This window comes from Euprymna scolopes, chromosome 10 (genome assembly GCF_053919585.1).
Source record: "Euprymna scolopes isolate OS-2025 chromosome 10, ASM5391958v1, whole genome shotgun sequence".
NCBI classification, from domain to species: domain Eukaryota; kingdom Metazoa; phylum Mollusca; class Cephalopoda; order Sepiida; family Sepiolidae; genus Euprymna; species Euprymna scolopes.
Genome location: NC_136491.1, coordinates 13,938,444 through 13,958,822, shown reverse-complemented (window position 1 = coordinate 13,958,822; position 20,379 = coordinate 13,938,444).

Here is a 20,379-nt window from a genome sequence, read left to right as displayed (position 1 = left end):
AGCAGAACATTATTTCAAGGAATTCACCAAAGTTCGTATATCGAATTTGAAAATTCAAATCTGCATAAGTACAGTCGTGTCCACTTGTTATCCAAGACTAGACAAGTTTCATAAGAATTTGGGAAATCGTTTAAATTCACTTGGATGAACACCCCATTAGATCGTTGATAAGCATAACCAGATTCACGCTCCATATATGGTACTTACATATACAAAGTGACACGCCACAAACACACGCAGACTAACACTAATTACCTCTAATCCGAAAGGGATAAACACGCTATTTTTCTACTCCATACTTTCTGACCTGCAACCGCGAATAGATAAGTCGTAAATTGCCTCTCCAGCAGGGCAAGACAAATACATGTTATCCTCGTTTTTACGTCGTCTGAATCTTGAAGGTTCAATCCTCAGTGCGGGTGGCACTGCAAGAAAACATTTGTGAGTTACTCAAAACTTCTACCCAATCATACCTGACGGACCAAGAGCATGCTATCCCGTGAATTAAAGAAAGTGCTCTGTTCGACATTCCGTGCAAATTTCGAAGTTCGACAAGATACGCATGAAGAAGGTCGGAGGTTACATCGAGGAAAACGTATTCAAAATAATATTATGAGTGAGAATATAAGTTAAGAACCGGGGATAAACTTGTAGCGACTTTGCATATAAAATAATGATATTAATTGTCATTAACAACACAATAACCTCAACTATTTAAAAAAATTTAATACATATTATTTATATTGTTCGGAATACTGTTCTCATTCAAGGTGTTTCTTTATAAAACATTCCAGTAGATGTAATTTCGACCTTTTTCAGGTGTATCATGTTGAAATCTATCTAATGAACTCGTGAATCCTTCTGTCCAACTCGAAAATCTGCACGGAATTTCGAAAAGAAATCGTTGTTAAATCCACGAGGGAAGCGTATTCTCGCCCCGTCAGCCATGGTTTGGCAAAAGTCCTAAATAATTCGTAATTGTATACTGGCTGTCTGTCGCAATGATAATTAAAACTTCACCTTCCCAAAGAGTGTATTTTATCTACTACGGATCCTTGCAGAGAGTGGATAAAACACTTATTAAAATCAAGTCATAAATCACTTGAAAAAGACAAGATACACCTGAAGAAGGTCGGAGGTTACATCGACTAAAATGTTGTGAAAATAACTCTCAAGATGAGAATAGTAGTTCGAACAATCTAAATAATACGAATAGTCCTTTTTTAATATCAGAAACAATAAGTAGAAATATTGATGCACATGCGTTGCACTTAGTGACACTTTGTAAGTCAGATTATTTTGTTTTTGCTTCTCATTTTTGGGCAGGTGATATACACTTCTCCATTATCTTTACATGTGACCTCTCTATTTCTACATGTGGACATTTATCTTAGGCTGTAATATGTAAGGGATCTGTCTATGTGCTCAACACGTTGTACCATCTCTATTCACATATGCACTTCTGTCTATCTTTCCACTAGTGGCATCCATCTTTCCACATTTTTGTCTGTCTAAACACTGTCCATATCAATAAATCGCTAGCATTTCTAACCATTATATATGTTTTCTACTCACAAATTTCACCTGAAGCAAAATGAATGGTTGAATATTACCACCGGTTATGTGTGGCAACAATGTCTTCTGAACCATAAAACATACCGTTACCAGTTTGATATAAAATCCACAAAATAAACTTTTCACGAAACTCAAATGCTAAATGTTGTTATTCAAGTTATGCGTATATTCTGGCTTTGTTTCGTCAAAGATGGTTGCCATTTATATTTTCTACATAAAAACTGAATCCTAAGCATGTATGTATATATAAACACAAATGTGTATATAAATAATTATATGTATATGTTTATGAAAAATATGTTTATTAAATATTTCACCTTTTATTTATGCCAATTCTTTAATGTATGAAGTTCGACGTAACTACAGAGAATATACAAATAAATGAGATAAAGTCTATATTCCAAATGTCAGGATGGTATCTGTGTTACCATTTCTTTCTTTCAATATTTTAAAGTATTCAATTCTTTACAGCACCTGTTTCGTAGCGCAAAATAAATAATGTAATTAATATGTTAATTTCTGAATTTATTCCGCCTTTACTCATCAGTAAAATAGGAACACATAAACTTTAAAAGAAAATAAAGAAATATGGGCACGATTGCAATATTAATAATAAAAGAACGTTTTTGCTATAATATTGAGGGCATGTCTATCAGAATATGGACGATCTTATTTATAACTACGCATTAGGACAATCAACAAATGAGAAGTCTCCGAGAAGTTTATCGATTTTTTTTATTTTAGTGGGCCCGCTATCACACTCGAGATCGTGACTACATTGATTCATCGCCGATCAAATACCGCCATCTTTGTTCTAGAAACTTACTGAACACTCGAGATCGTGACTGCATTGATTTTTCGTCAATTTAATTTACTACGTCCATCTTTGTTCAACATAATTGCTTAACACTTAACAGGTTATGCGCTCAGCCATCAACTTTGATTTGACGGATCGGAATTTAAATTCGAATTATGGCAGGTGAAATTTATGAGGCATTTAAGGATACGCAAACTACTCAAAGTTATTCAATCTCCACCAGAGAATCCTAACGGCCTCGAATTATCGAAAAGAATGTAACTGTTTTTGCAGAACTTATTCAATGCTTAGCCGATAGAAGTCTATCTCTGATTATAAGGGATGTCTTGGATGATGGGCATACAGCGTTGAATATATTAAAAGAACATTATTTATCAAAAGGGAAACTGAAAATTATATTTCTATATACAGAACTAATGTCTCTAAAACGTAACGAAGACGAGACTATTACTGACGATTTTAAAAGAGCAAAAACTCTGGAGTGAAATAATGAGTGATAGCTTATTAATCTCAATGACACTCAAAGGACTTACAGCCGATTTAAAACCATTTACGACTGTTATAACGCAAAAAGATAAACCCATAATTTTCAGTGAATTTAAAGTGGCATTGCGTAGTTACGAAGAGACTAATCGGATGCTGGTGGACAATAATAACTCTAGCAATATCATGAAGTTCAAAAGTGTTTCTCGAAAACCGACACAACCAAATTACACATCTCATCGCAATGTTTTCCAAAAAATAATTTTTTCATACAGAAAGAATAAAATTATCTGCTATACAATCACAAAAGTTTCCAATGTCGATATAAAAGCTCAAAAGTGGACTCCATCCAAAACGTTGAGAACTTTGATGAAGAACATTGATTTCTATTCACGTGTAAGTTTGGCAATATGAGAGACAGTAAAAATCTTCTTGTAGAATGTACTACTACAGCACACGTTTAAACCAACGGATCTAATTTTATTAATTTGGATTCGAACTTTAATCCACAGAGTCCGTTTGTCGAACTGGAAGACGGTAGCCAAATAAATGATATAGTCTTAAAAAGAGGCGATGCTAAAATATCACTTAAAAAAGTAAAGGCAAAATTTGTAACTGCATTCTTATAAATGCTCTTCTCATACCTATATTTAAGCTAGACATATTTTCCGTACAAGCAGCCATCAGCAAGGCGCGAATATAAAGTTTGGTTATAACAAGGCAAAATTGACATACCGAAATGGAACGGTATTTGACATCAAAGAAAATGGCCGAATATATAATTTAAAAAGTATGTATACTTGTATGTATTTGTATAAATATTTAACAAGTATGTATATATATATATATATATATATATATATATATATATTGAAAATTATGTATATCAGTATGTATTTGTATATATATATATATAACTACTTCATTTATTCGCATAAATTTAATATATGAAAGTATAGATTTATGCGTAAACTTTAAGTATTTACTTCAAAAGTGCTCAATACGTAGGTAGAGCTAGTTAGTAATTTATAAAATATATATGGCGATTAAGCTACACTGAATATTCTGCGTTTCATCCAACTATAGGATTCGTCAGGCTTATGTCGCATAAGCCTGACGAATCCTGTAGTTGGATGAAACGCAGAATATTCAGTGTAGCTTAATCGCCATATATATTTTATAAATTACTATATATATATATATATATATATATATATATATATATTTGAAAAGTTTTTATATCTGTATTTTTATATGTATTACAAAACTTCTAAATAAAAAAAGATCTTAAACAATTGGATTAAAAATGGCTTATTTTTACACACACATTATCCCAATATATTTATATCTTTCTTTTTCGATGAAAATAAATGTATAAAACAAAAGAAAAAAATTAACGTATTCCTTTTTTTTTTTTTAATTTTCACAGTATTAAATCAAATTGAGTCCGAAACGACTTTTTCATTATATCAAAAAAAAAAAAAAAAAAAAAAAAAAAAACAGGAAGGTGTTAAAAAGTTTTTGCTAATTTTTTTAGTCGTTTTGGGATCTTGTCGGGTCGTTTCGACAGACAGAGTTGTTCAGGATCGTGTCGTGTCGTGTCGACCGAATTGTTTGAAACCGTGCCGGATCGTGTCGACAAAATTGTTCGAAACCGTGCCGGGCCGTGTCGACGTAATTGTTTGGTACTGTGTCGAGGCGTATCGACGGTATTTTCCATGTTGAGTCGTGCAGACGGAAGCGTTCGGTTTATGCTTAATGTCCAGTTGACTTGACAGTTGTCGCAGTTGTACTGTCGACTGTAATAACAATTTTTGTTTCCCGTTTGTCTTCCTTCATGAAGTCACACATATTTCGGCTACTATAGCGTTAGACTCAAAGCTTACACCAGTTTTTGATGGCAATGACTCCGGACAGTCAATAATGGAATATCTGGAGAAAGTTGAACTGATATGTAAACAGTGGCGTGAAGCATGTCGAGTTCGTCATCCCGATGCGCTTGTAAAGTGGAGCATATGCTGTGTATCAGCAGTTAAGTGTAGAAAAACGTGCGGATTTTGATTGTGTAAAGAAATCACTGCACACAATTATTGCCTTGAGTCCATTTACTGCATGAAAACAGTTATCAGCACGCCGCCTCCAACCAGGTAAACCGGTTGATGCATTTTTGGCAGATCTACGCAGGCTTGCAGTTCTGTTTGGCAGCGTATCGATCAGTGCCTGCAATATAAATTCATGCAGAAGAACTACTATGAGCAACCGCCTGGATAGACAACTTAGATCTGTCACGTGTGCTTGAGCTGCAAGGTCAGCACAAAGCACTACGACGACAGATATTTCCCTTCGGTGTTATAAATGTAATGGACCGAAGGATAGGGCAAACGACTGTCTACTGAATAGCGAGACAGTAAAAGGTGCTGGCACCAACTCTCGAAAAAACATCAACTGTTATTGATGTCACTGGTATGGGCCAATTGCTCGATTTTGTCCAAGACAAGCAAGGGGTGAGAATTAAGCGCCAATTATCCCCCAAACTGTTGTAAATGGCGCACTCTGGTTGTAACTGTTCGCAACAATGGAATACCACGTGCATCTCTAATAGATACAGGATGCATTTAGTAACTAGTCCACAAGAATAATTGTGCGGATGGATGAGAAAAGTGACCCCTATGCTCACAGAAGACTGAAGCACACTTAATTGCTGTGGAATAGAAGTCGTGCAAATAAACATTTACCCGCGGTTGAGCATTAAGCATAAAAAATTTAGATGTGGATGCTACTTACTTGGGTTTGGTTCTTTGCTTGGGCTGGACTTAATTTAGTATATGGGAGCAATATCTATGACTAGTGCCAATGGGGCAAGGTTTCTGCAATTTAGAAAATCAAATTTTGCTACCATCACCATTGCCGAGCCTAATTTTCCAACAGAGTATAAAAAGAACAATCAGAAGACCAAACTCCGATTACGTTGAAAAAGAGACTTGTACAAATTCGTGAGGAATATAATCATGAACTTCAAATGTTGATCAATAGCAAATAGCTACCACCGTATCAAGAGGATGCATTTAGTCCCTACAAGGGTCAGCAGTATATGGCCAACGCGGATATTAGCTTACAAAAATTAACGGAATTGCGACAGCAAGAAGCAAATGTTGCGCCGAGCCTATTTGCAAGTATGTCAATGGATCCCTTTGGCCGTTCCAAATAGTGGAGATAAAAGGACATTGTCTTACCCGCATGAGATTTGGCATCAGTGTCGCCCCTTTAATAATGCAGATCATTTGTAAATGCCGTACTCAAATAGAATAAGATCATAAACGCGGCTACGTCTTCTTATATTGACGACATTTTTATGAATGAGAGTGTGTGTTTTGCAACCAGTGTAAATAAATATTTGGAGAAGTTTGGTCTCGCAAACAAAACTTCAGAATAGCTGAGACTAGGCTCATGCCTGTTGGGATTACGGGTCCAGAAGGAGCAAGGAAAAAAGTTATGGCGGTGTGGAAGTTATCTTCTGATAGTCCCTGATAGACTCACACGCCGAATTGTATTTTCAGTATGCGAAAATGTGACTGTTCATTTCCTAGCGTGTGGCTTGTTACGTGTCTCCACGGCGTTTGTAAACGAAGGGAAAACACTGTGACAACTGAATGATGAAGTGTAAGACCCTTTTCTAGCACGGATGATCGAAAACATTTGTTGGAGAGGAGCCCAGGACGATCCAACGAAAGTGATTGATATATCGGTAGACAAAATATTGTGTGATTAAATGCTTGTTCCGTTTCTACTGTCGTGATTGTGGAAAGCAATGGTTCTGTGATGGAAGACGCAATCAAGACTTTGGCTGATCTTGATGCTGTGCTGCGAGGTGTCAACCTTACCTTGCAGTGGAAAACCAGAAGTATTCATTTACGAACAGACTCTGCATGTGTATATCGGTGGATAACTGATACATTGTCACGAGAAGCGTAAGTGTACACCTCCGAAATAATTATTAGGCGTCGCCTCCCGACGCTCAGAGAATTGACCTCGGAATATTTACGGATGATTGATGTGGGGCTGGTTAACCGAACTGACCAACACATGAGTACCACATCGATGGTTAAATGAAATCCGTAAAAAGACCGAACAAGAGAATCTGTGTGTCCCGTAGCCGCAGAACACAACGTTTCTCAAGTACTTGACTGAAAGCAGTTTCACCGACAAGACTATGCTAGCGTCATTTAGCAATTGAATATTGTGTATGTGAAAGGGGGCCGCCAATTAAAATTTCTTACGGCGGCGCAGCATTTTGCATAAAGATATTTGCTGAGTGTACAATGATGTGGGGCGTGCACATACGGTTTATGTGCGCCCACGCAGCATCGGGAAACGGAATAATCAGGAGGTCTCATTGCACAATAAAGCGCATCGCAGCAAGAACATTACACGATCCTGGAGGCAGTTTACTGGCACAAAGTTATGCATAAAACCGACAAGATGGCTACAACTGCACCTGAAAACATAAGATGCACCTGTCGGATCCGTGTCAAGCCTGTCGACGAAGTGGTGGTGCTCGGCTAACCAGTTCCCAGCCCACACTGCTGTTTGGGAGAAGAACTCTCAGAGAAGATGTACGACACAGCTCAACATGAGTACAGTGACGAAAATCAATAGCCAGAACTCAGCCTCAGTTAATGTAACAAAACGTTACGTAACAGATATGCGTCCTGCTTGCCGAAATGATTGCTCCTTGCAAGACGACATTATCTCTTCAGATTAGAAAGCTCCACTGATATACAAGCAACCGCATGAAACAATATTCTCAGAGAGGATCCATAGCAGAAGATGTTCAATGATGCGACAGATAAAAGCGACAGTTAGGAAGTTCATAAACCTGTATCGTTAATGCGAAGTACAAGGAAAAAATATCCTGCTAAACATTGCCATTTATCTGGTCTAGAGATCAGGGATGAATATGACGACATGTGCGGTAGCGCTCAAGAATAGTGTATCAATCTTAGTCAAGCCTACTTACGGCGAAAATGAGTTCGTCCATTAATATAAAACGCCGACGCCAGAGTCGAGTAACTACATAGGTTGCTCTGGTACCGTATCGTTTCGACAGAGTTGTTCAGGATCGTGTCGACAAAGTTGTTTGGTACTGTATCGTGTCGTATCGACGTTATTTTCCGTGTTAAGTTATGTGGACGATTGTCACAATCCTACTGCTGCGTGTAATAACAATGTCCTTTTCCGTCTCTTTTCCCTCGTGAAGAACATTAATGAAAAGATTTTGAAAATTACGTATGTAAACCGCTGTCAACTTAGATATTTAAAACTATAATGCAAATAAACATTGAAAAGTCGGAAAAAAAGCAAAAGAAAATCTAAACACCTTACAAAAATTAGTTTTCCTAAAATAACGTCAAAATATTTAAAAGTGAACAAATCATCTAAATTTGAAATAGATGAAATTATGACGTGTAACTTTTAAAATGTATTTGAAAAATAAAAGCATGTTGCATTCAAAGATTCCAGCAACTTATATAGTTTAAGTACAGGAGTAAGCGATAGTATTATCGCTGTTAAAAGAATGAATTAGAGAGCCGACTGAGACAACATGGCCACTTTGAATCTGCCTAATGCCCCTCACATTCAGTCGGTTAAATTGGCTCCCAGTTTTTGCTTTATGTTTATTTTGAATTTTTTCTTCAGAAAAGAGCGATGAGTTATGATTGTGTTTTTGCGGTCATAGTAGTCAGATTTGGTTAGGCAAATAAGAGGAACAGTAGGCCTTTTGTTGAATTCGGAATGCCCGTACATCGTGTTAAAATAAAGTAACCGGTAATCAGGTTCGCGGGCTGCTCAAAATGCCTTTGCGGGCCAGATTCAGTCCTTAGATCGTAGGCTGCAGACACTTACTTTAGATCATGGTATTTTGAAGCTATGTACTTCTCGTCAGAACAAAAGAACATTATAAAAATACAGGTATGTAGAGACTAAATAGATATTAAGAAATAAAGATAAATAGAAAAGAAAAAATATATAGGGAAAATATAATAATAATAATAATAATAATAATAATAATAATAATAATAATGATGATAATAATAATAATAATAATAATAATAATAATAAGATGATGAATGTAGAACAAGAATATAGAAGAATATAAAGATACAATCAAATACAATAATATAAATTAAATATAATACAATTTTAAATAAAAAATATGGTCCAAACATGAGAACGACAGCATAATAAAATCAGTAAAATATTTGGGAATTAAATTGGTAATCCAGTGAATACCCATAGTAAATCACGAGATATGTGATGAAGATACGAGTTAAAAAATCCCAATAGAGTCATGTAAAAAAGCAATCTCACCAAGCGAGACGTACCAGCAGTTTACAAGATAGCAGATCCAATACAAAATAGCTGAGAATCCAAAATTCAGCTACAATAGACCGAAAAATGAATGAACTCAAATATAGATAACCATTGATGTAATGAAAATCCGGTCGAAGAAAATGCTACATATGGGCCACTATGCAAAATCCAAGAAAAATAAGCGTACCTCGAAATGATACTGATACAAAATTGAAGATCTTCTAGACGAAAGAAAGCTAAAACATTGTAACAGAATCCTCGAATGAAAAAGAGTACGTGAAAAATATTATTAATTCAAAATAATTACTTTACACCAAATGAGAGAGAAAGATTAAAATGCGGAAAAATTTTAAATTAAAATTAAAAATAAAAGAAATAAAAAATACAAAAAATAAATTATCGTAAAACAACACAGGTTTCTAGTAAGGAAAAGATAAGGGAAAAGAAAAAAAAGAATAAAAAAGAAATAAATTAGAATAGAAAAGAAAAAAACGATACAATTTTCTAGATAAAAAGAGACGAGGAAAACAAAGAAAAAGAAAAAAAGAAAAAAATTAGAATAGAAAAAGAAAAACAAATAAAAATAAATAAAATAGAATAGAAAAGAAAAAAAACGATGCAAGTTTCTTCATAAAAAAGATGAGAAAATACAAAGAAAAACTAAAAAATAAATAACCATTAATAAGAAAACACAAACGATGCAAGTTTCTAGATGAGAAAAAGATTAGAAAAAAAATAAAAAATAAAAAAATAAATCAATTAGAATAGAAAAGACAAAACAATACAAGTTTCTTGACAAAAAAAAAACAGATGCGAAAAAAATAATAATAAAAAATAAATAAATAAGAAGAGAAAAGAAAAAACAATACAAGTTTCTTGGTAAAAACAGATGCAAAAAAATAAATGAGAATAGAAAAGATAAAAACAAACGATATAAGTTTCTTGATAAAAACAGATAAATAAAAAATAAAAAATAAATGAAAAAGAATGAAATAAGAATAGAAAAGAAAAACAAACGATATAAGTTTCTTCATAAAAACAGATGCGAAAAATAAAAAAAATTAGAATAGAAAAGAAAAAAAGAAACGATATAAGTTCCTTGATAAAAAAACAGATGCAAAAAATAAAAAGGAAATAAAAAAGAAATAAATAAGAATAGAAAAAAAAAGATGCGAAAAATAAAGATAAAATAAAAATTAAATAGATACGAATAGAAAATATAAACAAACGATATAAGTTTCTTGATAAAAACAGATGCGAAAAATAAATTAAAATAACAAATAAGAATAGAAAAGAAAAAACAAACGATATAAGTAAATAGTTAGATATATTGTAAAAAGAATTGATATAAGTTTCTTGATGAAACACAGATAGGAAAAAATAAAGAAAAAATAAAGAAAAATAAAAAAAATAAATAAATTAGAATAGAAAAGAAAAAAAAACAATAGAAGATTCTTAATGAGAAAAGATGAGAAAAACGAAAGAAAAAATCCAAAATAATGTAAATAGAATAGAAAAGAAAAAAAAATCCAACCAGAAGAGTTTGGCATTTAATGAAAAGGAAAGCCCGTCAGAATAGGAAGTGAAAGTTATTGACAGATGACAGCTTTCAGCTAAATGTAAATCGGTTATGACGGAGACGAAACTGCTAATAATTGAAAAAAAAAATAAGTAGAAACAAAAGACGAATTTACATCTTTAATATTTTAAGGATATTAAAAATTAAATGTTGACTATAATAAAAATATTAGTAAATTAAATATGTTATTTAGCGTTTTTTAATATAAAAAAGTATTAAAAATAATAAAAGGTTTTACAAATGTTTAGCATATTTATACCGAATATATTTTCATGAACAAAGCTTTTTGCGAAAACTGTTAGCCTGTATAACTCTGTTCCCTCGATCTGCTTCCCGGCTAACTATAAAATGGTCACCTTCAAATCCAATGTAAACAATTCTTGCTGAACCGTCATCTTAAATAATAAAATTTTATCCAATTTCCATCACTAACGACCACTATATATATATATATATATATATATATATATATATATATATATATATATATATATATATATATAGTGGTCGTTAGTGATGGAAATTGGATAAAATTTTAAGTGAGGTCTTTGAAGATAATAAACATCTTTTTTATTTCTATTTTTTTATATTCCCCTTTTATATATATATATATATATATATATATATATATATATATATATATATATATATATATATATATATATATATATATTAAGCAGCAAATATTCCGTACAGTAGCAGAATACTGGGGGCTGTATGCATTGCCAGAATGTAGAAATTTTCAGATTAGTATCTGTGGATACGTTAAAAAATACAATGGAAGGTATGAGATATGCACCCCAGACTTCGTAAAGACATACATTTAGAAGGAAAACTCTTAAATAAATCTGATTATATGTCTGAAAAAAAGTCATTCCCGGTGGATGTTGTGTGGAAGGCGACTGGCACCCTAGATTAACAGGCGGGACCGACCTGTGGTGACTACTCCAGAGTCAATGTTACGGTGGGGAACAAACCGCTTGGAAAATTATCGATATACAACGCGGTGGAACGGAGAAGCTATCTTATCTGACAACGGGGCGACGTGAATAAAGTTGATTAGCTGGGAATAAATTTAACTACCAATCTTCCCGGCGATGAAAACGTGTTTAGCGATTTTAAACAGACTTTTAGTGCATTCCTGGGGATTTGATAAAGTGACCTTCCTCGTTCAGCCGCGTTGTTTTGAACTTACAAAACCAGTAATGCTGAAATCCCCCCTTTCTCTCATTCAACAGAACTAACTTAACGACTTTTAGCGCTCGAAGTTATACATGAACAGGAAACCAGATAAAAAATGAAAGAAAGCTAGAACAATCTTAATGCAGGTGAATTAAATTCAGTTTTGCTGGGTAGATTTTATTGTCTGATTTGTTTTGCTATAGTTTTCTTTGTAAAAAAAAATCATTTATAAATTTTTGTTGAATATATGCTTATAGATTGAACTCTCAAAACATCATTGGTTTTCCTTTGTCGAATTGGAATGTGTTTGACATTTATATTCAGTGAAAACATTCTTTCATCTGAGCAAAGCATGACTTATTTGAGAATTACATTATGTCTGACATTTCTTTAGATAATCTAACTTCTCGGGAAACGACGAGACACAGTACAGCTAGTATATCATATACCAGGGAGAAAGCGAGAAAGAGAAAAGAAGAGCGACTAAGAGAGAGAGAGAGAGAGAGAGAGAGAGAGAGAGAGAGTGATATATACATATATGTATATATATATATATATAGTATGAATGGTAATTAATAAAAACTGAAGAAAATGCTCAATACTGTTGTAGAGCAAATATGCGTTTTATTTTTTATTACCGTATCTTTCTGTTAAGTTACATGGTTGTTTCAGCTACCAGGCCGTTTTTTTTGGGCCGTTACAGATTTCTGTAAAAGTCTGAGGAAGCTACAAACGGCCGAAAAAAAACCGGCCGGGTAGCTGAAACAATAATGTAACTTAACAGAAAGATACGGTAATAAAAAATAAAACGTATATATATATATATATATATATATATATATATATATATATATATATATATATATAGCGAGAGAGAGAGAGAGAGAGAAAGAGAGAGAGATACAGAGAGAGAAAGAGAAGGGGCTACATATTAACATTTGACGAGAATAACCTCGTAATCTCACTGTATGGATATTAAGTTATGGCAACATAATTATTTTATTGAGTGATTACAGATTTATCTCCCCCTGTTGACCGGTGATAATTCCAGTAGATTTCGACTAACCAACTGAAACAATAAAATAGCAGAAACACATGCTCATGCCAATATTTTGTATCGGGAATAAGCAATCATAAATACAAAAAGGAAATATAATGTTTGACGGAGTTTTGTATCGTTCTTTTATTTTGTTATATTGTGATTGTATTTTTATTTTAATCTTTTTACCAGGTTGGTTTGTCTTTCGCATTTCTCGAAAATAAGTGTTGCCGAGGGCGGATAATTTGCAGAGTTAAATATCTCAAGCAAATAAACTGAGCAAAAGAGAGAGGAACGAAAATGAGGAAAAGAATAAAGAGAAAATATAAACTACAGAATCGGCTGTCAAGAACTTTTGATTGGAAGGAGAGACAAAGGTGGGAGTGAGAAAGGAAACGAAAAGGAGCACAGGAAGAAAAAGAGAATGAGCAAGAGGAGAAAGTTAATAATGAAAATAAGTAGAAAGTATGATGGATTAGAATGAAGGATGACGAATGAGGAAATATTAACAGGTAGGGGGTGTGGAAAGACATGAAGTAAGGAAGAGAATGGGATGTTTTAGTACAAATAGAATGGGGGTGGCAGGTTGAGGGGAAAAAGATAGTAAGAGCAAAAAGAGATATGAAAGAAGAAGAGTAAATAGTATAGAGAAGGAAGGGATGAAGATGAGATGAGAAAGCTATTGATGAGGAAGAGAAAAGAGAGGATGCAAGCAATAAAATGTGGTAGGAAGTGAAAGAAAGGGGGAAGTGAGTTAAATGCTTTATGATGAGTAAATTGGTGAGGGATGATGGATAGATGAATAAGAAAGTTAGTTTTAAGATGAGGAGAAATACAGAACACCTAAAGGTATGTATGCAGGTAAGGAAAACTGATAAAAAGAAAAACGTGTGAGAAAAAGATTAAAAGAAAGAAATACAAATAAAAAAAATCAAACGTCGGCGTTAAATAGGAGAATCAGAAAATAAATAGGACAGATTAAGTGCGATAAGGGAGAGAATAAGAAGATGTTACAGAAGAAAAAAATAAGGTTAATATATATAAATATATATATATATATGTGTGTGTGTGTGTGTGTGTAAGTGTGTGTGTGTGAATATATATGTATATATATATGTTCAAGGGGAAATATGTTTATTTAAATATTTCTCACATTTTATTTATAACAGTCCTTTAATTTATGAAGCTTGATATAACTACAGAGCATATACAAATAAATAACAAAAGTCTATATTCCAAATTTCAAGATGTTTACTATCTTTACTGTTTGATTCTTTAATAATTGTGCATTTCAACGTAAATGCACGTAATATGGTAAACATCTTGAAACTTGAAATATAGACTCTTATCATTAATCAATGATTTATACGCATATACATAAATATATATATATATATATATTTATGTATATGTAAATTCAATTGTAATCTGTTTGTAAATGGAATCTCCTGATCGTCGAAAATCCAAGCAATCAAGCAAGAATATATATATATATATATATATATATATATATATATATATATATAGCAACGTACTTGAGGATATAAACGGTAAGATGGTCAACATCTTTAAATTTAAAATATGGACTTTTGTCATTAATTTATATATATATATATATATATATATATATATATATATATATAAGTTAATACTTTATTACTTTCGAGATATTTTTTAAAAATGTGATTCTCCGATGACTGAACATATAATGATAGAAACCAAAATGTTACAGTAAAAAGGGCTTCCCCTTTCCACGTAAATAAAGAAGAACAGTAGATAAGTGAAAAATAGATTAGGATAAGCCGAGACTCGAACCTTGTAAGCAAGGTTAAGAAATAGAATGTTAGAAATCGGAATATAAAAAAGGTCTATTGTTAAATTCTATTATAAATAGTTAGATATTGTTTATATTGTAAAAAGAATTGATTGTTCATTCTTTTATGAAACTGAATATTAAAAATGTCAGCTAAAAAAGAATGAACAATACAAATTAAAAATACATTGTTAAAAATAGGTTAGGTTAAAAAATAGGTTAGTTGAGAATTCTTTGTTGTCAAAGGTGCGTTAGGAAAAACGTGTGCATTAGCCACGTGAGTTGGTCACGTTTTGGAACCACACTTCTGGCTTCAAAGCAAAAAGGGGATTCTCAATATAGGAGCTAGAGTTAGTCAGATCGCAGTTGAGACAGAACGGTTGAGTCTGCTAGTCAGTCAGGGAGAGAGTTGAGAGTCCTTTGAAAGCGAAAGGAAGAACAGTAAACTATGTAGATCCCGAATTTGAATTCCTGACGTCATCATCATTCGGCCGGTCCAATGGATAAAGAATCATCTTTGGGTTTTTGTAAAACTGCTGTCGCGTCATCTTTCAACACCCAAAAGGTAATGCGTGAAACATCTCATTATGAACATTGTGTAACTCTCCAAAAAATATGTATCCCTCTCCTCGCTAATATATGTTATAAGAAACATCCCAGAACTGTATAAACGTCTCACCCCCTCATCATTGTTATATATATATATATATATATATATATATATATATATATATATATATATATATATATATATATATATATATATATGTCCCCGCCGTATCTCATTCCATATGAATGCCCCCATCACATCTCTTTTATATGAACTCAGCGTCATCCTTTAATATGAGCCTCTATTCAACGAAAATAGTTAATATGTCTCGTAACCCCTTTCTTGTTATTTAGTCCTCGCATACCATCAACGATGTTTCTTACAAAAATACAAAACTTTTTGGGTCGGGATTTATTCATCTAACACTTGTCGCTAGTCTTTTGCTAGTTTGTATTTTTAACGTTTTACATTAAGATGCTTCACCCGTTATCTTGAGCGATTATCCTTAAAATGTTACTGTTTTCTCGAGCGTAGAACTTGAATTATAATGTACTTTCTTATTTCTAATCGAAGTGTAGTATCTGTTCTGTCTAAAGATAGTATAATAATATCGCGGGTTTGCCTTCGGGTCAGTTGCTCATAGAATGAAAATATAAACAAACTCCAACAAGTGTATTTCAGATAGACCCACATATAGTCAGATAATTCTTATACTACATTAACCAACACGCTTTGTTAAGTATACTTCAATTTGAACAAAGGCGGTCTAATATGATTGTGGGTTCCCCGCTGGCACCGAACAATAATAAAATGCACAGAAAGTACATAGAAAACAGGGAAAAGAAAAAGTGGAAATATCACGGATCCAACTTGTAAGCATACACACACATACATACACACACATACATACATATACACACATACACACACACACACACACACACACACACATATATATATATATATATATATATATATATATATATATGTTACTGTTAAGTACAAGTCAGATCTTATCGCGTTCCGGTTAAAGTAGCAGAAAACAATGTATAACAAAGGGGGAAAATAGTTAACTGATAGGAACACGGTAAATCGCCATGTTTTTTCACCCTTCCTCTGCAACCAATAATTGTTCCGTCCACATAACAAGCCATTTTATTTATTCGCAGTCGCTGGTCGATTTATCAACTGTTAATCCCAAATAACAATGCATATAACGGCAGCATGGCAGTATCTGTTATCTTGTTTCAATCTACCTAACACAGTCGAACTATTGAAATAAAATTGTATTCTTATCAATGCCATTTATTTGTATTGTCGTATTATAACATATTTGCAATTACAGCACACCAGCAATCGTATGTTTATAAAAAAAAGTTATTACATAAGGATCGACTTCTACAGCATTTAAACCGAATGTTGTCTTCATTTCAATAAAACTACACCTTTTTTAAAAAAATTGTTCTTGTGCATCTTCGCCGTGTACTTGAGTTGCTTATGTCGCCTCTGGACACCGAAGCTTTCCCAACACATAATAACAGTTGCAAGTCTATATGCTTTTTGGATAATTGGGTTTCATCTAGCAATAATGATTTTCTATCATCTAATCTGCATCGTTGTTTCTCCTTACCTTAAAAGGAGGGCTGGAGTCTTTCTTTCGCTTTTATCTAAGCAGCCATTTGCTTCCCCTCATTGAGTCCACGATACATACCACTGATCTATTTTTTCTGGGATCCAGAGACAAACTTTTTTGTTTTTATCTACTACCTAGAATCAGACTCTCTGCGATCTTGTCCGAAACCTCTTCAAATGTCGCGTTCCACGCACGGTTCGGTGACGTTGTAATCCGACGATAACACGTCATCATCAACGTCAGCATCATCATAATCAAGGGACCTAAACTAAATTAATTTTTTTTCCACTTTAAAAGTTCGTTATTAGAAATAACATTAACATAAATTTAATAGATTATTTATACCGGAAATTGCGTCAAGTTGGTTGTTTTTGTTTTACGGCATATCAACCCTGTTCAGGTTATTTAATGGCGAATCCAATGATTTTGAAGAATTTTTTTTTTAATAGAATACATTTTTCTTTCAATGCATTTTCTATTTTACCCATTGTTTTGACCCCAACACGTACTACCACTCTGGATCTGAGTGGACCTGAGAGCAATGACAATTAAAGGGTGGTTCCACATTCCTCAAAGCTTCCAAGCTGGCGCCTCACCATCGGATATAGTTTAAGGTCATATCCAGAACCAAGAAATTGAGTCAAACGTCTTCAACATTCCTATTACTACTACTAATTCGCCTGCTGCTACTGTTATTACTACTACGACTACTGCTGCTATCATCACCATCACCATCATCATCATTTTTCAATCTTTATATGGGTACCAACACATCTTTGTGAGTTTAGCTTCTGGGTCGTCCAATATAAAATTTTCATTAATTTTCTTTTGATTTTCTAGGGAGATGCACATTTTCTTTTAATTATTATAATTATTTAATTGTTAACTGGAGTCCAACTTCATACCTTTACGACTACTTCCTCAAAACAAAAGAAAACAATTTTTTTTATTACATTTTCACCCCAAACAAGGCACATTGCAACTTTGGTGTAAGGGGCTACTATCAGGGACATAAGCTACTGGGATACTATGTAGGGAGTTGGGCAACAAGATGTCTGTTCACGTTACACTTGAACTTCTGGATGTCAGTACAGTTGGGGAAACAGGGACCTGGAATGGAATTCATAAGTCTAGCAGTTCTGGGAAAGAAACTACTGGGGTAGAAAGCTCTTTTACATCTAGGGATCTCTACTCTGTAGGGATGGGATTTAGCTGCTTTTCGTGTTTGTTGAGGGTATTTACGTCGTGGGGGCACAAGTGCTTGCAGTTCGTCAGAGCATTCACCATTAAAATACGTGTAGAACAGACAGAGGGATGCAACATTTCGTCGATGGGATAGAGGCTGAAGCTTAGATGACAGTTCAGGACTCATCAAGTTGGAGACTCTTTGGACCTTGTCTAAAAGCAAGAGCCTAGTAGTAGATGCACCAGCCCAAATATGACAACAATACTCCATACACGGGCGAATGGTGGCCTTATAGAGGTACAGGACACTTTCGGGCGTTAGTAGAGAGAGCCTACCTCAGTCTAAAAGGATCACTTTTATTATAATGGCTTCATGAGTGATTAAATATTTTTTCATAAACATTTTTTTATTCATTAATTCTCTTTTTGGTGAGGTTTATGCCCACTTTTATGCACATTTATTTAAGGTTAACTGACGTGCTTTTCAATATTTGGTTTTATTGATGGGCACATCAATTCTTCACTTACCGATCTCTTCATAAAATAAAACAAAATAAATTTAGCTGTATCCACGATAAGGCGCTAGATAACCATAGATCATCTGTATTTAAGAAAAGACCTTTTAACGAATGAGTTCTAGTTTTATATCATTTTTTTATCGGGCAACGCCGGTACATGGCTACTGCTAGTGTTTATCTTTTTGCATGAACATGATTCACGCCTTACTTAAATAATCAGGCATTATGAATTGTATGTATGTATATATGTTTAGATGTTGTATATTTCGACAGAATTACGTTAAAATTAATTAACCGATCTATACAATATGCTATTTGTTCTTTCCTTCCTTAGTCTATACGTTATGCTTTGAAAAACACCAAATATAAGTTTTGGAGGTCAAACTTCTAAAAAAAAAGCCAAATCAGCGAAATTCAGCTTTAATAAAGTCAATCCAGCAAGTCTAAACAATAATGTAAGAGTAACACCCCTTTGATGCAGCCTCGTGTTCGAATATCATTATAATAGCATATATGATCATTATTGTCATGGTATGAGGAAGCAATTCGTAGTAATTTGGACGTGCAGTAGTTCTTCACTAATTAAGCGATTTTATGTATGTGTATATATCCTATATTATACTTCTCATGAGGTTGTATGTTTCTATGTATTTATGTTTGTATGTGGTCATACTGGAAATCTCAAAGTAAAATTGTTACACACACATGGTAGCTTCTTTCTCGATAGTGGATATTCATTATCTTGACAAACTATGGGTATCCACTGTAAGGTCGCCTCTACGTAGCATTTTAGTGGCAAGAGTTGCGCAATATTCAACAACACCTTATTAAATACTAATGGCAAGTGGAGGGTCAGGACAACTGGAAACAATGCCGAGATGAGCGGAGAACACATACAGTACCTAGAATTCCCAAATGGTGACCTATCTGGTACTAGTCAAGTTTAACGTTGATTAACTTCAGGAATCCGACGAGAATCCGTGTGTCAACGTAATTATGCTGTATAATGCACACATACACATACACACTCGCGTATATATATATATATATATATATATATATATATATATAATACACGCACATATATGTATATATACACACACACTCATATATATATATATATATATATATATATGACTACTTCATTTAATCACATAAATTAGTATACGAAAGTACAAATTTATGCGTAAACCTTAAGCATTTACTCAACAGTGCTCAATACGTAGGTAGAGCTAGGTAAGCCTGATGAATCCTAGCATGGATAAAACGCGGAATATTCTGTGTAGCTTAATTGCCATAAATATTTCATAACTTACTATATATATATATATATATATATATATATATATATATAATCTACCTAGAGTCGATGAAACGCGGAATATTCAGTGTAGCTTAATCGCCATATATATTTTATAACTAACTAACTAGCTCTACCTACGTATTGAGCACTTTTGAAGTAAATACTTAAAGTTTACGCATAAATTTATACTTCCGTATATTAATTTTATGTGAGTAAATGAAGTAGTTATATATATATATATATATATATATATATATATATATATATATATATATATATAAATTAATCAGTCTGCTGTCTGTCAGTTCAATTTTTTTCTTGGAAACTTAT